The 20567-nt window shown below is 47.0% G+C and overlaps 1 protein-coding gene across 1 annotated transcript in view; it reads right to left on the bottom strand.

The window, feature by feature from the left end:
* The window catches only part of LOC147725638 (uncharacterized), a 261971-nt gene that overhangs the window by 220929 nt on the left and 20475 nt on the right, over nucleotides 1-20567 (bottom strand). The window contains exon 2 of the mRNA XM_086964327.1: nucleotides 13906-13958. The gene's annotated coding sequence lies outside the window, so the exon portion shown is untranslated. The remainder of the gene's footprint in view (nucleotides 1-13905; nucleotides 13959-20567) is intronic.

Here is a 20567-nt window from a genome sequence, read left to right as displayed (position 1 = left end):
GTGAGTGAGGGGTTGAGGGTGAGTGAGGATGAGTGAGAGTGAGGGTGAGTGAGGGGTTGAGGGTGAGGGTGAGGGGTTGAGGGTGAGTGAGGGTTTGAGGGTGAGGGGTTGAGGGTGAGTGAGGGTGAGTGAGGGTGAGGGTGAGGGGTTGAGGGGGAGGGGTCGAGGGGGAGGGGTTGAGGGTGAGTGAGTGAGGGTGAGGGGTTGAGGGTGAGTGAGTGAGGGTGAGGGGTTGAGGGTGAGTGAGGGTGAGGCTGAGGGTGAGTGAGGGTGAGTGAGGGGTTGAGGGTGAGGAGTTGAGGGTGAGTGAGGGTGAGGGGTTGAGGGTGAGTGAGGATGAGGGGTTGAGGGTGAGTGAGGATGAGGGTTTGAGGGTGGGTGAGGGTGAGTGTGAGTGAGGGTGAGTGAGGGTGAGGGTGAGTGAAGGTGGGTGAGGGTGAGGGGTTGAGGGTGATTGAGGGTGAGGGGTTGAGGGTGATTGAGGGTGAGGCATTGAGGGTGAGGGGTTGAGGGTGAGGGTGAGTGAGGGTGAGGGGTTGAGGGTGAGTGAGGGTGAGTGAGGGGTTGAGGGTGAGTGAGGATGAGTGAGGGTGAGTGAGGGGTTGAGGGTGAGGGGTTGAGGGTGAGTGAGGGTTTGAGGGTGAGGAGTTGAGGGTGGGTGAGTGAGGGTGAGGGTGAGGGGTTGAGGGGGAGGGGTTGAGGGTGAGTGAGGGTTTGAGGGTGAGGGGTTGAGGGTGAGTGAGGGTGAGTGAGGGTGAGGGTGAGGGGTTGAGGGGGAGGGGTCGAGGGGGAGGGGTTGAGGGTGAGTGAGTGAGGGTGAGGGGTTGAGGGTGAGTGAGTGAGGGTGAGGGGTTGAGGGTTGGTGAGTGAGGGTGAGGGGTTGAGGGTGAGTGAGGGTGAGGCTGAGGGTGAGTGAGGGTGAGTGAGGGGTTGAGGGTGAGGAGTTGAGGGTGAGTGAGGGTGAGGGGTTGAGGGTGGGTGAGGGGTTGAGGGTGGGTGAGGGGTTGAGGGTGAGTGAGGGTTTGAGGGTGAGGGGTTGAGGGTGAGTGAGGGTGAGTGAGGGTGAGGGTGAGGGGTTGAGGGGGAGGGGTCGAGGGGGAGGGGTTGAGGGTGAGTGAGTGAGCAATTTATTGTACCGTATGTTTCTGCTGAAATACCTTCGGGCCGTGTTTGCGCTGTAAAAAAATGCAAACCAGACGGCTCCTCACTTGGTGTCAATGTCGCTCGAAATGAAATCTGTTTTGTCTCATCAGCAGAAACATCTAAGTTATTGGGGACAATTTGCCACTCAATACTCATCTAAAAAGAGCGTCCTCCATATACAATGGATACCTTTGCCTTCACCAAAATGCTGACCCCGTTATGCCTGTAATTAATTAGCACGGGTGGAGGGGTCAGGCAGAACAGGGCAATGACGAGGATCCCGATGTAATGGCTGGAGCGAGCGTCTTTGAAGCGAGGGAACCGGTTGCGAGCGAGCGCTGTGATACCTTTGGAGTGCCGGTACAAAAGTAAAAAAAAAAAAAAGTTTTAAAAAGTCGTGCATAAAACATGAAAGGAACAAGCAATTACTGAAAGCTACGGAAAAGCGTGTTCCCCATATTTGTTTCCCCACATCGTAATGTAAACTTGGTTTTCAAAATATCAGTGGAATGAAATGGTTTATTAACATCAAGGCATATTTTTGGACAACTGGCGTACAGCAAGACGAGCGGCCGCCATGACTGGTTGTTAAAACAAAAAAAAGAGTAGTTTGTGCGCTGTAAGGAAAAAAAACAGCAATTACGGTGGGGTTGTGGGGGCGGTCAAACACGGGACAGGGAGACAAGCCTAACATTTATTTAACAAAAGAGAACATGCAGCGTGCGCATCCTTGCACGTTCCTGTCACAAAACTAGTCGCCCTGCTTTTAAATAAATATGTTCTGTGCAGTCAAGATCGAGTTAGGCGAGCTGCACAGTAAACGGGGCGAGGAGAGAGGCGGGGAGGAAAACAAGCATCAACAAGGCTAGCGGCAGGCAGGCAGGGGAAGAGAGGGGAGGGGGGAGGAGAAATGCGACACGGCGGGAGGGGGCGGAACGGGGGCGGAGAGGGGAGAGACAATCAATTACTGAAAGCTACGGAAAAGCGTGTTCCCCATATTTGTTTCCCCACATCGTAATGTAAACTTGGTTTTCAAAATATCAGTGGAATGACATGGTTTATTAACATCAAGGCATATTTTTGGACAACTGGCGTACAGCAAGACGAGCGGCCGCCATGACTGGTTGTTAAAACAAAAAAAAGAGTAGTTTGTGCGCTGTAAGGAAAAAAAAACAGCAATTACGGTGGGGTTGTGGGGGCGGTCAAACACGGGACAGGGAGACAAGCCTAACATTTATTTAACAAAAGAGAACATGCAGCGTGCGCATCCTTGCACGTTCCTGTCACAAAACTAGTCGCCCTGCTTTTAAATAAATATGTTCTGTGCAGTCAAGATCGAGTTAGGCGAGCTGCACAGTAAACGGGGCGAGGAGAGAGGCGGGGAGGAAAACAAGCATCAACAAGGCTAGCGGCAGGCAGGCAGGGGAAGAGAGGGGAGGGGGGAGGAGAAATGCGACACGGCGGGAAGGGGAGGGGGCGGAACGGGGGCGGAGAGGGGAGAGAGAGAGTAGGCAAGGGTAAACAAACACGGACGTGCACGCGCCCGTGACTTTTAAGGTCAATGCGCATGCGCATAAGCTTAATGCGCATGCGCATTGACCTTAAAAGTCACGGGCACTGCAAGGAATCGCCACGATTCCTTGCAGTTAGATAAAGAGTGGATGAGCCCCTATAGTCTCGCTTGCTCGATGCGCATGCGCATCGACAGGCGAGACCTAAAAATAACAGAAATGTACATGTCTGCTCCTACCTAAACAAGGCAATAGAAGAATTTGGTATAACATCGATTTGGAATACCACTATCGCACAGGATAGCTTCAAAAAAACAATAGACAACCTTACCACTCACCTTTCCTTGATAAAGGATAAAGATACGTTTGTAAAAAGAAACCATGCATGACCAATCGTAAATGGGTTTAAGGGAAAACATCATGGTCCAAGAAAAATAACCAGATCTTTATCAATGCTAGATTTGGCTGTTTGCCAGGACTATGTCATGTCCTACCAGGGAAGAGATCAAAAGAAGACAACCTATGCAGGTTTTGTAAATCAGGACAAGAAAACATTACACATTTATTTGTCTTTGCCCAGATTTGGAAAGTGAAACTACAACTACACTTAAGAGACTGCTTAATGAACGTGGTGTAAGGACATGTAGGCAAGCCCTGATTCGACATCGAGGCGTCGGCAGATTTAGATCAGTCCCAATCGGGATTCAGACCCAACTACAGCACAGAATCAGCACTCCTCGCCGTGACGGATACCATCAGGATGTCACAGGATAAAGGGGGCTCTATGATTCTGGTGCTGTTGGATATGTCCGCAGCCTTCGACACGATATCGCATGATATTCTTCTCAGTCGTCTGCAGGAGGTGGGGGTCGGAGGCTTGGCTCTGTCCTGGCTAGAGAGTTTTCTCTCAGGCCGCTTTCAAAGTGTCAGCTTGGGCACCTTTCATTCCACATTTACGGAGCTCACTAAGGGGGTCCCACAAGGCTTGTGCCTAAGTCCCACACTATTTAATGTGTATGTGGCCCCCCTAGCTGACCTTGTGAGAGCATACGGATTTACTCCGGTGTCGTATGCTGACGACACTCAGCTTTTATTTCCATTCCAGACCCTCACTCCTGCAATTAGAAACTCTTTTGCTGAAGGTATGAGAGTGGTATCCTGCTGGATGGCCTCCAATTTCCTACAATGAAACGTAGGGAAAACCGAGGTCATGCTATTTGGGGAGGCTCCTCTTTTGTGGTCACCGGATTGGTGGCCATTGGATCTGGGGCCTGTCCTCAGTCCCAAACAGACAGTGAAAAATCTAGGCGTGCGACTGGACCAGGGACTATCGTTAAAGGAACACGCGAATCAGGTGATGGGGTCCTGCTTTCGGGTAATTGGGCTCCTGAGACGCGTGTTCCTCTTTTTGCCAGACACCTTCAGAAAGACCCTGGTCCAAGCCCTTGTAATTAGCCATTTGGACTACTGCAACGGTCTTCTTTTATCTGCTAATGACAATCTGCTGAGCAGACTACAAGTGGCTCAAAACACCGCGGCAAGGCTGGTTCTTAATGCCCCGCCTAGAACTCCATCCCGCCCCCTTCTGGAAAAACTTCATTGGCTGCCCATTCGGCAACAGGTTAAGTTTAAAACCTGCTGTGTCATTCATAAAAGCATATATGGCTCTGGACCTCAGTATCTGGCTGAAAATTGTACCCCTTATAAACCTGGACGTACCCTCCGCTCCAGTAATCCATCTTTGCTACAGGTTCCGCCAATCAGAAAGGTGCGACTTGGTGGCCGAGCACTCTCGTTCTTGGGCCCCAGTCTCTGGAATAAACTTGCTCTTGCTCTAAGACAAAACATCAACTACCTTGCCTTTAGGAAATCACTGAAGGCATTTTTGTTTCAGACAGCATAATTTCCTGCGCACTCATGAAGACACGGCACTAAGCACATAAGGTGAACCAAGCGCGGAGATACCCCTCCGGGGGTCGAGTCCTGCGCTATATAAGCCTATAAATAAATAAAATATAACTCTGAAGATTTATTAATGAATTCAGCATTTGTGAAATTCCTACGTGCTGTAGAAAAAAAGTTGGAGGCTTTTACTGTATTTATTAAGGGATTGAGCTAACATGTATAATACATATTCAAATCTTTGCACATAATCCTAAATGATTGATCGCTTTATAACTTAATCTGTATGATCTATAATCAAGTTTTTGGATATAAGTTGGAATGATGGATTGTTTTATAATTTTAAAATGTGTTGATATTTTAGCTATTTTTGTAAGATTTTAATTAATCAAACAAATAAATAAACTTGAACACTACACACAATGTACATCCACTCCAAAAACATTAGTAAAAAACATTTACACCGCCAATAACTCTAACTCTTTCAATTGCGAGACCTATTAAATTACAAATACTTTTTAGGTCGAGCATTCAAGACCTCTTGTATATATTTTAGTATATAATTATTATATACTTATATTTGTATGTACTTTGTGGGCTCTAGAGATCAGACCTAGGATATGTTTTTTCTGTTCAACTGCCTCTATTTAACTGTCTTGACAGAAAACGACCAGCAGAGGTCAGTAAAATACCAGAATTGCTTTCTGCTGAGAGACTTTTTTAAATTTTTCTGGCAACTGCCTCTATTTACCTTTCTTGATGGAAAACGACCAGCTGAAGTCAGTAAAATACAAGAATCACTTTAGCATTCTCTAGATTCCAGTCCATAGAAATAGTCTTCCACAAGCACCCGTAAACCATAATATTTTTTTCATATCTTGTATTTTCAGTTACGTAACCAACAAAGGCCCTGATTTTATATTAAAAACAGAGCTTTGGACTAAACCATTTCCTGCTGAACGGCAATATTACTCTCCATGTGTTTCCATACCTGCCGTGTCACACACTTTGGTGCTTACTTTCCCTCCATGTTAAAGAACGATAGATGTTTCAGCACCCTAATGTGCTGCATAGCTAAATACATATAAGGTCTCAAAGGTGAGACCGATTGCATTGCAAATGCTTGTTTAACTGGTAGACATGTTTGCAAAGTGGTGGAGAAAGGGGGCTGGGCCTCCAACCAACGCTCAGGAATTCCACTGCATAGGACTTACAGGAGGTACCAGGAGAGTCTATACAGACACTCACACACCGCCACTCATTCATAGTTACACACACATCTAGTCAGTCGTGCAAAGAATCAATCACACTCTCATTTATTCACCAATACAGTTATACGCACAGCACCTCATGTATTCATACAGATACTAACACATACTTAATCTCTTATACAATCACTGAGGTCCAGCCCTCCCAGACCCCTTAACCAAGCTTAGCATTTACAGGCTAAGCTTGGCTCCCTGGGTCTTTTCTGTTCTTCCGACTTCCCTTCTTCGGCCCCTGTTGTTGGGGAAGTCTACGTTTCTAATGACAGTGAAAACGTATTAGTAGCCCCTTCCACTAATTACTCCCACAAGGTATTTACAGCATGCTTGCTTAATACTCGCTCACTACCCAAACATCGGTTTGAGCCGTTCTGCTTTCTTGACCAAGTTCAACCCGATTGCTTATTCCTCAATGAAACTTGGCTCACCTCTGCATCTTCTGCTGATATTTTAGCAGCTCTCCCTGACGATTATAACCTCCTGCGCTCAGACCGTGTTTCTGGTAAAAGTGGGGGTGGTGTGGCTGGTATCATTCATTCGAGGTAGTCATTTTCATTAATGCCCTCCCCGACGATCCCTGCGGTTGATTACTTCGTAATGAAATCTATGTCTGTCTCTCCCCCGTTAGTCTGTGTGTTATTTTATCGCCCTCCCCCCCCCAGTCTATGCCCGTCTTTTCTTCTTTAGTCGGTGAGATTCTCGCCAATTTCGTCGTAAATAACTTGTGGTTTTAGGTGAGTTTAATTTTTGGCCTGGTGACCCCTCGGAGAACCCTCATTCCAAGGAGTTCTCTGATCTGCTCACTCAGCTTAATCTAACTCAAATGACCCATATACCGTAAACTCGGTCATACTTTGGACCAAATTTGGTCAGCCAATTTAGATATTTCTTTACTTTTGGTCCTCCCCTGCCTGTGGTCTGATCATTATTTGGTTTCCTTTTCTTTGCTACTTCATCCCATGATTAGCGATCCCTTACCTACCAACATTAAGGTTAGAAATTGGGGTCGAGTAAACATCAATTCTCTCTGCTCATTGCTTTCCGCCACTAGTCCATCTAACGTCGACTATTCAGACTCCTCCCTGCACGACCAGGCCTTAGTCATTAATTCCTGGCTTACCTCATCTTGCGATGACTTGGTCCCCTGGAAGTCAATTCGCCTTAAACGCTCTCATGACACTCAAAGATGGTTTTCCTCCTCTTTACGAGCTGAGAAACTTCAGCTCAGACAGGCAGAACGTAAGTGGCGTCGGCGCTATGATCCTCTGGATAAAATTGTTTATTCTACAACTTTGAGGGAATATAAACATGATATTCTTACTGCTAAAACTCAATCTTTTCAGCCATGATTTTACCCTCCTCTAATAAGCCCAAGGAAATCTTTTCCACCTTGACTAGCCTCTCTAAACTTGATCGAGTCACTGCTAAACCTCTCCCTTCCCAAGATCTCTGTGACTCTCTCCATGATTATTTCTTTACTAAAATCTCCACTATCAAACTTCATAATTCCTCTCCCTCGCCTTCTTTTGATCCTCCCTTACCCTCTCCCAGCATACATTCTTTCACTGGCTTTCCACCAATCTCGACCGAGAATCTTCTCAGTTTGGTGAGTTCTACGAAATCTGGCTCCCCCACTGATAGTTGACCTTCACACATTCTCCACGAGATTTTCTCGGCCTGCCCCGACCCTCCCCTTGCCCTTCTTAATAAATCTTTGGCTATGGGCATTGTCCCTAATCTTTTTAAATCAGCAAAGATTGTTCCTGTTTTGAAAAAGGTAGGCGCTGATCCGACTATTCCATCTAATTTTCGACCCATCTCCCTGCTCCCCTTCTTAGGCAAAGTTCTAGAGAGATATGTCACTCATTGCCTTAGCTCTTTTATTGAGGCCTCTGATTACTTTGATCCTTTGATCCTTACCAAGCTGGTTTACGTCCTACTCACTCGACAGAATCAGTCATCCTTTCAGTTTTGGATGAGCTTAGAGTTCGTGCCGATCATGGATCTACTCAGGCACTTGTACTTCTTGATTTGTCGGCCGCCTTTCACACGGTCGACATCTTCTTTTGGTCAACCGTGTCCAGCTTGCTGGCATCTCAGAGGTGGCTTTGTGTTGGATTTCTTCTTTTCTGGAAAACCGTCACCAGGCGGTTCATCTTTCCTCCTTTTCTTCTACCCCTCGGGCGGTAACCTGTGATGTTCCTCAAGGTTCTGCCCTTTCTCCCCTTTTCTTTAATATTTATATTTTTCCTCTTATCTTTGCTTTACGTCAACGGAAGGTCACAGTGTTTAATTACGCTGATGACCTTCAACGTATTTTTACGTTTTCTGCTTCTCCTGATTCTATTTCCCGTTTTGAGAACACTATGACTTTTATTCAGGACTGGATGAGCTCTAACCACCTCAAACCAAATCCTGATAAGACGGAATTGGTCCTACTCGGAGGCTCATCCAATCCCTGGTCTTCTAATTTTTGGCCCCCCTCTCTTGGCCCTGCTCCCTCTCCCATGAAATCAGTGAAGAGTCTGGGCATAAAAATCAGTGACGACACTTTCTATGCACACTCAGATTAGCATGGTCGTCTCATCCTGTTTTCTGTGTCTCCGTACCATTCGAAAGGTTGCCCGGTTCTTCACCATTGATGCTCTTAAATTCATTCTCCTTGCTCTTGTAATCTCTCGGGTTGATTATGCTAATTCCCTCTATATCGGTATCCCTGCCTGTGAACTACGCCGATTACAGCTCATTCAGAATCAAGCAGCTAGACTGATTTATAGTCGGTCTAGATACCATCATGCTCTTCCACTTTTAAAGCAACTGCACTGGTTACCGGTCACCCATCGAAGTTTATTTAAATTAGGGTGTCTTATTTTTAAATCACTAGCGGGTTTAGCTCCTCTTTATGAAGCATCTAAGCTTAGAACCTACATCCCTTTCAGAAATGTACGTTCCTCCTCTAAGAACCTTTTGGTTGTTCCTCGGTTTGTCAGGAAAAAACATGGGGGGGCTGAGCTTTTCTTTCCAGGCCCCTAGATTTTGGAACTCCCTTCCTGACTATCTCCGGTCTTCCCATTCTTACATGGAGTTTCATAAAGATCTGAAGACCTGGCTTTTTACTAAAGCTTTTGAGGTCTAAATTGTCGTCCTGTTCTGTTGCCGGTCTGATTAGCGCCATGAAACCTTGTTGGTGTACGAGCGCTTTATAAATCCCCCCAACTTCAACTTCAACTTAATGGCGGCCGCTGCGGGGACAGGGGTGCAAGACCACTGACTCATTGTCATTGAAACTGATCTCCCACCCTGGCAGCTCCACCCTTAAGTGAGGCCTCGTCTGAGCCCCTGCACTCCCGTAGTGTTGGTGTTCTAAGCCCAACTCCACCTGCAGGTTATACCTGCGCCTCATCCCTGGTGGTCCAGTAGACCTCTGAATCCTTTCTCTTGCTCCGCTTCTGCCCCTTTCTGCTCCGTTTTCACCCTTCAGCCTTTTCACCTTTTCACTCTTTATAGCACTCTTCTGCTCTCTGCTCTCTGCTCCCTCACCCTTTATTCTTCTCACCCTATTACTCTTTATATCTTTTTCTTTTTTCACCCTTTTACTCTTTACATTTTTCTTCTTTCGTATTGCTTGCTTTCCCCCGTTTTGCCCGACGCTGCTGCCCCGCGGCCCCCCCCAGCACGACCAGCACGAGCCAGTTCCCCTCCCCACTCCTGCTTCCCAGCTGTCCTGCCCTCCCTATCCCCTAATTAATGGTGGCCACTGCGCCCGTCTGCAAACCGACAGCGACCAACACCAGGAACCCTGGACCGCCACACCACCAACGCTACAACCCAGGCTGCAATAAGAACTGCAACCTAGCATCATCAACCCACAGCTGTCACCACTGCCAGCACACCTGCAGCACCGCCAGGAACAAGGACCCAACACAACTCGCCCACAAGAACCAAGGACCCTGCAATGCATCCTCCTCAACGTCCGATCACTCCACAAATATACCACCAAAATCTGGGACCTCCTCAACAACAACACCCCGGACATAGCATTCTTCACCGAAATCTGAACCAACACCACATCGTGACCGGGCATTGCCATCACCATTCCACATGGATATAAGATCTCCCGGAAGGACCGCCCCACCCGCCCTGGAGGAGGAATCGCCATCGTCCACAAATCCACCATCCGCCTGAGCACACTCCCCAACGAGCCCACAGACCTGATGGAACACCTCCACTACTAGGTACAGCAGAGCCCTACCACCACCCTCTGAGGAACTCTCATCTACTGAGCCCCCCCCAGACCCTGTGGAACTTTCACCAACTCCATGAACGGACAACATCTCCCCGCAAACCATCGCATCCACTAACTACACATTGCTGGGGGAGCTCAACTTCCACCTCAACAACCAACCAACTAGACCCCAACACAAAATCCCTCCTGGACAACCTCCACAACATTGGACTCTGCCAGATCATAACCGAACCCACACACTCAGCAGGACACACCCTTGACCCCCTCTTCACAAAAAGAAACTCCATCACTTTCAGCCACACCACCGAACTCCCATGGACAGACCATCGATGCATCCACTTCACCTTCAGAACACCCACCATCCACAGACACCAGAACCTGCCCCCACAAAGAAACTGGACCAAAATCACTGATGACCAGCTCACCTCCTCACTCGGCAGCTCTACACCAACTACCGCGGAAGACAATGACCCAAACACCACAGCCCCAACTCACAGATGGAGCTCCGACAGCACTAACACCATAGCCCCCCTCAAGAAGAACAACAACACACAAGCCAAGAAAGCCCGATGGTTTACAACCAAACTTCAAGAGTCCAGACGCAAATGCTGGTGCCACAAAAAGGCCTGGAGAAACTCTAAATCCACAGAAGCCCACAACAACTTCAGACCCACCACCAACTCATCTGAAATATGAGGAAAACAGTAAAGGACTCTTCAGCATCATCATGGAACTCCCCCAACTCACCAGCGAGTCTACTGACATTCCTCCCTCAAAGGACCTCTGCAACAAACCTCAGCACCTTTTTCCATGCACTGCCTCCCTCCAAGAGCCCTTGATGGACCCGGGGACTGCCACCTACATGGGACATTGCTGTTTGCTATGGCAGGGCATGAGCACATCTCCCGCCCTGCCATAGCAAACTCTGCTTCATTGAAGCGAGAGCAGGAAAACCTGCTCTTACTTCAATGAAGCAAAGCAGGATTGCTTTTCAGCAAGAGGAGCTGCATGTCAGCAGCTCCCCTTGCTCATAAGCAATGCCGGTTCCTACAAGAGGCAAGGAGCCGGCAGGAACGTGGGTACATTGGAGCTCCCACTCCCCTCCCCCACAGTCCCCAATGCAAATGGCCGGCCCCGGGGAATGGAGTCCCCGGAGGCCAGGAGTGGCTCAGGAGGGGGGCCAGTGGCCCCCCTCCCTTTTCTTAAATAAAAAAGATGGCCTGGGGAGGGGGGCCCCTGTCATTTGAGTGACAATGATGTTATTTGAGATGTAATGAGGGATGTCATCAGTGATGTCACTGGCCATGTCATGAATGAAGTAATATGTGATAGCATCAGCAGTGCATTGAGGGAGTGCGAGTTATAGTTAGCTGAACTAACTACAACGCCAAATTTCTCTGGTTTTGTACGAGTAAAATGTCCAACTGACTATAACGTCCCTGAAACCTGTGGTTTTTTCAGTGAATATATATCACAGTAGCCGTTGTCATTATGTAGTTATAGTTAGGTCAGAGTTTCCATACAAAGAGTATATCTTTTGTTCCAAAAAAGGTCATCCACCTCTGCCCTTCAATGGAAAGTTTAGGGGTGATCCGTTGAGCAAGGGCAGGGGGGGGGGGGGAAAGTCTCAAAACATTTATTTCCCATATTAACATTTTAAAGCAGCTACAGAAAAAGAGCTGAAGAGAGTTCAACAAAAATAGCAAAAAGTTAGAACCTAACTCTATTTCTCTAATTCAGTTTCAGATTTTTATTGTTTTGCCTTTCAACTTTATTACTGTTTTTATACTGCATAAATACTTTACACATTGCTCTAAGTTTAGCCTATCTACTTTCTACCAGAGCTATCAGGGGGTTGAGCTTAGGTTTATTGGGTAACTTTGGTGCATCACCCTGACAAAGATTGTGATTAGTACTTGAGAGGGTACTTACCAACCTCAACTAATACTCCTGTTTCTTACAGGCTGTATCATGGGCTGTGTTTTTGGAGCCGACTGCTCAGTAGTACCTTCCAACAGTCTCTTCATGTGTCAGTCATCAGCTCCATTTTAGTATTAGATATTTTCTGCTATCCAACTCTTTCCTCTTTCTCTTTGCTCAGTGGCCAATTAATTAATTGCCAATCTAGGACTGCTGGAATAGGGAAGGATGTGTAATTTATATAGTGCCCAAATCACCCCGTAAGGGGTATCGCCGCGCTAAGTACGGTATACTATAGCCAAAGCAAGATCCCTCCGAAAAAAAGGGTTTTTAGAAGCTTCCTGAACTGAGGGAGGCTCGGGCAGTCACGAAGCTGTCGGGGAAGCTCATGTAGGAATTACAAATTTTCTCGTCGACATGGGAGACCAGCACATCCAGTGGCCCCAGGGTCCAGATGAGATAGTCATCTTGTGCGAAACTGTTGCGGGGCAAGTGGGGCAGAAGGAACTGACGCAGAGGCTGTAGTCGTATGCTTAAGCAATGGCTTTATTTTTATAAACACTTGTCACTTTCTGCTGGTCAGTCTCTCCCTGGCAAATGCGGCAGGGTCCATCCTGGTCTGACATCGGGGCTCCAGGCTCTTGCGGTATCTTCACCAAGCCTTATCGACCCAGGTGGCTCCGGAGGTGTTGTTGCCCCAAAAGAAAAGAACAGAAACCGAGATTTAGGACAAACGTCCTCTTGCTTTTCACCAGGGACCGGGAGTGAGGGAAACCGAGTGCTCCGGTGCTCCGGGGTTTCTAGTGAGGAGAGGATTGGTGCTCATGCTCGGGAGGACGGAGTATTTACACTATATAGAAGGAAATCTGTACACATATGGTGGGGTGTTTTGCTAAGCGGGAGGGTTGCGTCTTCCCACCCAACCCGCTACCTTCCCCCGTACCTGGTCGAGCCACGCTCCTCCCGCGGGAACGTAGCGGGCGACTTGTAGGGACGTTGGCCTCCTGGCTCGCCGTCAATACTCCTCCGTTCCGCACACCTCTCCTTCGCTTCGTCTTCTTCCTCCGGTCTCACTGCTCTCCACTCCGCTCTCTCGCCTTCCACTCCTTCCACCTCCAGAGAAACGTCGTCCGCTGACTTCCTGGTTCCGCTTGTTCTTGACGGGTCCTGGGCGATGACGTCACATCGAGGAGGAGTCAGGTTAAAGGAGCGGTGTGTTGTTTCGTCATCCTGCCACCAAGGGGGTCATCCGTCCTGTATCCATTCGTCATCAGGAGGGGATTGCTGTATAGAGGGTACAGAGGTGGGTGAGAGGGGGATGGCGGACCACCAGTCCTGTAGTTCTTCGGACCCCTCAGTCGTCTGATCCGCCCCGTCACAGAAACCCTTATTGGAACATGTTTGAATAAAATAAAGGCAGTGGCCTGGTGGTGACTATCAATAAACACAGCAACATAGTGAAACACATGGCTATACTGCTAAGGTGGATTTTTACCATTAACTGCACACAGGACAGCGGGTGAGCCCCAGCCCAAGTTGAGCTAGATCTGTACCATCTTGCCTACTTTGGATATGCAATTCATCTACTGCTGCCATAGGCTGGGACAAACTCATTATGGGCAGGAATTACTGGGAACTTCATGGTTCAAACATGTCACTGGGCAAAAAATGTAAGCAGTGTTGTAAACCAATTGAGGAGAGCTGAATTGTTGAAGCAATCTGTAACACAATGAATTTAGAAGGTTGGATAAAGATTCAAGCAAATATGGCTCTTTTCAAGAAAACCTGGGAAGATTCAGACAATCTAATCAAGAACATTTTTTATTGGAAACAGTACTAGGGCTCCAGCCATATTGGGCTGATCGTCTCAAGAGATTCACACAAAATTCATGAAGTTCTGTTTGCACCAATTGCTTACCTAAGAGGCGGCTGGCTGAGGGATACCAAACTTTGCTCCTGTTGTTGAAGACTCTGTAGGGACAAATTGGAATCTGTATCACACTTGATTTGACATCTGCACCCAACCAGTAAAACATCATAAACCCCCACAGAGACCAGGGCTCCACAGACTGAAGGCTGCTACTATAACACAGTCCATGAGTGAGTGCCTAAAAGGAGATGGAGTTATTAGGATTCTGGAACCCGAATAGAACCCTGTCTCACTGACTCAGTGAACATCCAGCCACATGTGTCCTGTAGAACCCCCCCTCTTGCCATGTAGAATACAAATTCCCTCTCCCATGTGTTCTTAGCTGGCCTGTGCTATGGTCCTGTATGGCACACTGATAAATATGCAACGATGCCAATCTCTCCCTTGTCTCTTATGGTTACTCAAGTCCAAGTACCCCTCCTGACCCATGGTCCTAAGGTTACTCTGTCCCTTGTGCCCTAATGTCTGCTTCCCTTACTAACAGTAGGGCCACCAAATATACATTTGTTGTGTTTTCACCCTGCTCCGTATATATTTGATGTGGTTTGAGACGTTAAACCGTCTTCAACAGGTCAAGCACCCACAGATCTGTCAACAGACACCTGTAGAATATTACCAAGGATCAGTAGATCTGTCTACAACCATAAGTAGAATATGCCAAGCATCCGTAGATCTGTCTATAGACGCAGGTAGAATATTGCCAAGCATCAGTGGATCTGTCTACAGACATGAGCAGAATATTGCCAAGCAGCCATAGATCTGTCTACAGACACAAGAAGAATGTTGCCAAGCATCAGTAGATCTGTCTACAGACAAGGGTAGAATGTTGCAAAGCATCCGCAGACCTGCCTACAGACATGTGTAGAACATTGCCAAGCACCCACAGATCTGTCTACAGAAACGGGTAGAATATTGCCAAGCATTCATAGATCTGCCTGCAGAGATGGATAGAATATTGCTGTCTCCTTGTGGTGTGCAGACTGAATATCGGTTTGGAAATGTCGAACTACAGAACTAATGAGTCCTCTATATTGTGAGTCAGAAATATCGACAGCAAAAATATCGTGCTCAAGAATATCGATTTTAAGGTAACAAATATTGTTTTTAAAAATATACAAGCCAATATTATAATTTGCAAAAATATAGTTGTTTAACTCATTGACCGTGGTGCAAAATATGCCAAGATACGGGCGTTCTATTGCATGGGCGGGGCCGCGTCGTCCAACGGATTTGCACAGCACTACCGAGGTAGTGCTCGCGACGGCCGTTGGCCGACGGGCGCACGCAACGGGTTAAAATATCGATTTCTTAAATAGCGTTATGTATTTTATTATATATTTTAAATGTATGAGATGTATTATTTTTGTATAAGAATTGTCTATGTTTTTTAATATATATGTTAAATTTTTAGAGGTTATCAATTTTATTTTAATTAAATTTGTTTTTTTTTGTTCCGTGGCGGGTTGTGGGTTTAAAGGGGAACAGGCTGGGAAGTAATTTAAGTATAATAAATTGATGATTATTTTGTATTTATTAATATTTAGGTCATTGAGATTATATAATATTAATTGTGGGAAGTAATTTATTATTAATTAATTAATTGTTTGTCCACTCCAGAAATATTAGTAAAAAACATTTACATTTACAACGCCAATAGCTCTAACTCTTTCAATTGCGAGACCTATTAAATTACAAATACTTTTTAGGTCGAGCATTCAAGACCTCTTTTATATACTTTAGTATATGATTATTATATACTTATATTTGTATGTACTTTGTGGGCTCTGGAGATCAGACCTAGGACTTGTCTGCCTCCACTTAGGGACTTTTTTCTGTTCAACTGCCTCTGTTTAACTGTCTTGACAGAAAACGACCAGCAGAGGTCAGTAAAATACCAGAATTGCTTTCTGCTGGGAGACTTTTAAAAAACAATTCTGGCAACTGCCTCTATTTAACTTTCTTGATAGAAAACGACCAGCTGAAGTCAGTAAAATACCAAAATAACTTTAGCGTTCTCTAGATTCCAGTCCGTAGGAATACAAGCACCTGTAGACCATAATATTTTTTTCACATCTTGTATTTTCAGTGAAATGATCACCGAAGGACCTGATTTTATATTAAAAACAGAGCTTTGGACTAAACCATTTCCTGCTGAACAGCAATATTCCTCTCCATATGTTTCCAGTGCTCGGGAATTCCACTGCATAGGACTTACAGGAGGTACCAGGAGAGTTTCTTGGCCCCCAAGGTCCTTTAGGAGTAAAGTGGACTTCATCCCCCAACCAGTACTGTGCCAGGAGGTGCGATTACAGAGTGGCGGAGAAAGGGGGTGTGTGGCCTCCGAAGACCTCTTAGCAATCTCACAGTGTTGAACTTAGTGAAGGTAATAGGATGGGTAGTTGGTCCCCAAGGACAACCTTGGGGGCCAACTACCCCTCATATTACCCCCAGTAAGTCCCACACAGCAGCATTGCTAAGTTCTCATAGCAGTCCATGCCCCCTTTTCCCACTACTCTACAAACGCACCTCCTGTAAGACTACGGGATGAGGGATGAAGCCCACTTTACTCCTGAGGGACTTTGGGGGCCAAGAATCCCTCCTGGTACCTTCTGTAAGTCCTACACAGCAGATTTCCTGAGCGCTGGTCAGAGGCCCAGCACCCTTTCTCTACCACTCTGCAAATGGGACTACTAGTTAAAGAAGCATCTTTCTGCACCGCTGACTTAGAGGTAGTTTTAATGCCCCGGCAATATTATGTACTAGGGCCTTACAGGGGAGGTCATGCCAATCACAGGAGTACCCCAACCCATAGTGTACCCAAGTGTATGTAGTTGTTTTCACTGTATTCTAAGTGTATTTTAGCATAGCACTGGCCCTGGGCCTGGTTAGTCAGACTCAGTTACTACCAGTACCAGTCAGCAAAATGTTGGGGGCACAGGAAGACTTTGCAACAAGGCCTCTTTCTGCCCCTCTGTTGATTCTTTCTCCATATCTCTTGCTTCTTTCGGCACCTTTCTTCCTCTTTATGGACTTCTGTTGCCTCTTTCGCCATTTCTCTTGCTTCTTTCTGCACCTTTCTCCCTCCCTCTTTCTGCATATGTCCTACCTATGTAGGCATAGTTTAAAAGTAACATTTAAAAAACCTTTGAAATTCACTGAAACAACCATAGGTTTCAGGGTGGTAATAGTTAGAAATTAGCTTTTATAAAACCTTTGAAATTCACTAAAAAACCATCGGTTTCAGGGACATTGTATTTAGTTGAACATTTCACGGGTACAAAAACAGAGAACTTTAGCCGTGATAGTAAGTTGAGTTAGCTATAACTTGTGTCCCTGCAATGCACTGCTGATGACATTACATATTGCATCACTCATGACATGGTCAGTGATATCACTGATGACATCACTGATGACATATTCCACGTGATAATCTGATGCACCTCCTCACGCCCTAATATAACCTTTGATAGACCCACTCTAAAATACAGATTACCATTTCCTAAACAATAGACACACCAATACCAGTTACTACATCCCACTCACTGGTTCCTAGGTTTACACACACATCCACTCATTCACCTATACAGTCACTCATACATGCAGTCACTTATCAATTTAGCACTATCATTTGTACTCTTACACCTATACAGACACTCACACACCGCCACTCATTCATAGTTACACACACATCTAGTCAGTCTTGCAAAGAATCAATCACACTCTCATTTACTCACCAATACAATTATACGCACACCACCTCACGTATTCATAGATACTAACACATACTTAATCCCTTATACAATCACTGAAGTCCAGTCCTCCCCGACCCCTACTTAATGGCGCCCGCTGCGGGGACAGGTGAGCAAGACCACTGGCTCATTGTCATTGAAAATGATCTCCCACCCTGGCAGCTCCACCCTTAAGTGAGGGCTTGCCTGAGCCCCTGCACTCCAGTAGTGTTGGTGTTCTAGGCCCACCTCCACCTGCAGGTTATACCTGCGCCTCAACCCTGGTGGTCCAGTGGACCTCTGACTCCTTTCTCTTGCTCCGCTTCTGCCCCATTCTGCTCTGTTTTCACCCTTTAGCCATTTCACCTTTTCACTCTTTATAGCACTCTTCTGCTTTCTGCTCCCTCACCCTTTATTCTTCTCACGCTTTTACTCTTTATATCTTTTTCTTTTCTTTTTTCACCCTTGTACTCTTTAAATTTTTCTTCTTTCTTATTGCTTGCTTTCCCCCTTTTTGCTCGATGCTGCTGCCCCCGTGGGTCCCCTCAGCACGAGCCAGTTCTCCTCCCCACTCCTGCCTCCCAGCTGTCCAGCCCTCCCCGACCGCTAATTAATGGCGGCCACTGCGCCCGTCTGCGAACCGACAGCGACCAGCGCCAGGAACCCTGGACCGCCACACCACCAACGCTACAACCCAGTGGCACTCCACGCACTCAACCCAGGCTGCAATAACAACTGCAAGCTAGCATCATCAACCGACCCCCACGGACCCTTCAGCTGTCACCGCTGCCGGCACACCTGCAGCACCGCCAGGAACACGGACCCAGCACAACTCGTCACAAGAACCGAAGACCCTGCAATGCATCCTCTTCAACGCCCGATCATTCCACAAACACGCCACCGAAATCTGGGACCTCCTCAACAGCACCACCCCGGACATAGCATTCTTCACCGAAACTTAAACCAACACCACCTCGGGACCGGGCATTGCTATCACCATTCCCCATGGATACAAGATCACCAGGAAGGCCCGCCCTGGAGAAGGAATCGCCATTGTCCACAAATCCGCCTGAGCACACTCCTCAACGAGCCCACAGACCTGATGGAACACCTACACTTCAAGGTACAGCCGAACCATACCACCACCCTCTGAGGAACTCTCAACTCCATCACGGACATCATCTCCCCGCAAGCCATCGCATCCACTATCTAGACCCTGCTGGGAGACCTCAACTTCCACCTTGACAACACAACATCCCTCCTGGACAACCTCCACAACATTGGACTCTGCCAGATCATGACCGAACCCACGCACTCGGCAGGACACACCCTTGACCCCCTCTACACAAAAAGAAACTCCATCACTTTCAGCCACACCACCGAACTCCCGTGGGCAGACCATCGATGCATCCACTTCACCTTCAGAACATCCACCATCCACAGACACCAGCACCTGCTCCCAAAAAGAAACTGGACCAAAATCACTGATGACCAGCTCACCTCCTCACTCTGCAGCTCTATCCCAACCACCGCAAAAGACGATGACCCAAACACCACAGCCCCAACTCACAGATGGAGCTCAAACAGCGCTAACACCATAGCCCCCCTCAAAAAGAACAACACCCACGCCAAGAAAGCCAGATGGTTTACAACTGAACTTCAAGAGTCCAGACGCACATGCCGGTGCCTCGAAAAGGCCTGGAGAAACTCTAAATCCACAGAAGCCCACAACAACTTCAGAGCCACCACCAACACCCACCACCAACTCAATATGAGGAAAACAGTAAAGGACTCTTCATGGAGCTCGCCCAACCCACCAGCGAGTCTACTGACATTCCTCCCTCACAAGACCTCTGCAACAAACTCAGCACCTTCTTCCATGCACGGCCTCCCTCCAAGAGCCCTTGATGGTCCTGGGAACCGCCACCTACCAGGGCCGGCTCCTGCAATGTCCCGAGGTGCCACCCCTTGGGCATTGCTGTTTGCTATGGCAGGACGTGAGCACATCTCCCGCCCTGCCATAGCAAACTCTGCTTCATTAAAGCGAGAGCAGGAAAACCTGCTCTTACTTCAATAAAGCAAAGCAGGATTGCTTTTGAGCAGGAGGAGCTGCATGTCAGCAGCTCCCCTTGCTCATAAGCAATGCCGGCTCCTGCAGGAAGCGGGGAGCCGGCATGAACGTGGGTGTATTGGACCTCCCCCCACAGTCCCCAATGCAAATGGCCGGCCCTTGGGGATGAGGTCCCCGGGGCCAGGAGTGGCCCAGGAGGGGGGCCAGTGGCCCCACTCCATTTTCTTAAATAAAAAAGATGGCCTGGGGAGGGGACCCCCTGTCATTTGAGTGACAATGATTTTATTTGAGATGTCATCTGGGATGTCATCAGTGATGTCACTGGCCATGTCATGAATGAAGTAATATGTGATAGCATCAGCAGTGCGTTGCGGGAGCGTGAGTTATAGTTAGCTGAACTAACTAGAACGGCCAAATTTCTCTGGTTTTGTGTGATTGAAATGTCTAACTAACTATAACGTCCCTGAAACCTGTGGTTTTTTCAGTGAATATATATCACAGTAGCCGTTGTCATTATGTAGTTATAGTTAGGTCAGAGTTTCCATACAAAGAGTATATCTTTTGTTCCAAAAAAGGTCATCCACCTCTGCCCTTCAATGGAAAGTTTAGGGGTGATCCGTTGAGCAAGGGCAGGGGGGGGGAAAGTCTCAAAACATTTATTTCCCATATTAACATTTTAAAGCAGCTACAGAAAAAGAGCTGAAGAGAGTTCAACAAAAATAGCAAAAAGTTAGAACCTAACTCTATTTCTCTAATTCAGTTTCAGATTTTTATTGTTTTGCCTTTCAACTTTATTACTGTTTTTATACTGCATAAATACTTTACACATTGCTCTAAGTTTAGCCTATCTA

This window comes from Lissotriton vulgaris, chromosome 3_2 (genome assembly GCF_964263255.1).
Source record: "Lissotriton vulgaris chromosome 3_2, aLisVul1.2, whole genome shotgun sequence".
NCBI classification, from domain to species: domain Eukaryota; kingdom Metazoa; phylum Chordata; class Amphibia; order Caudata; family Salamandridae; genus Lissotriton; species Lissotriton vulgaris.
Note: the sequence above shows the minus strand (reverse complement) of the source record. Positions and strands in the feature narration are given on the sequence as shown.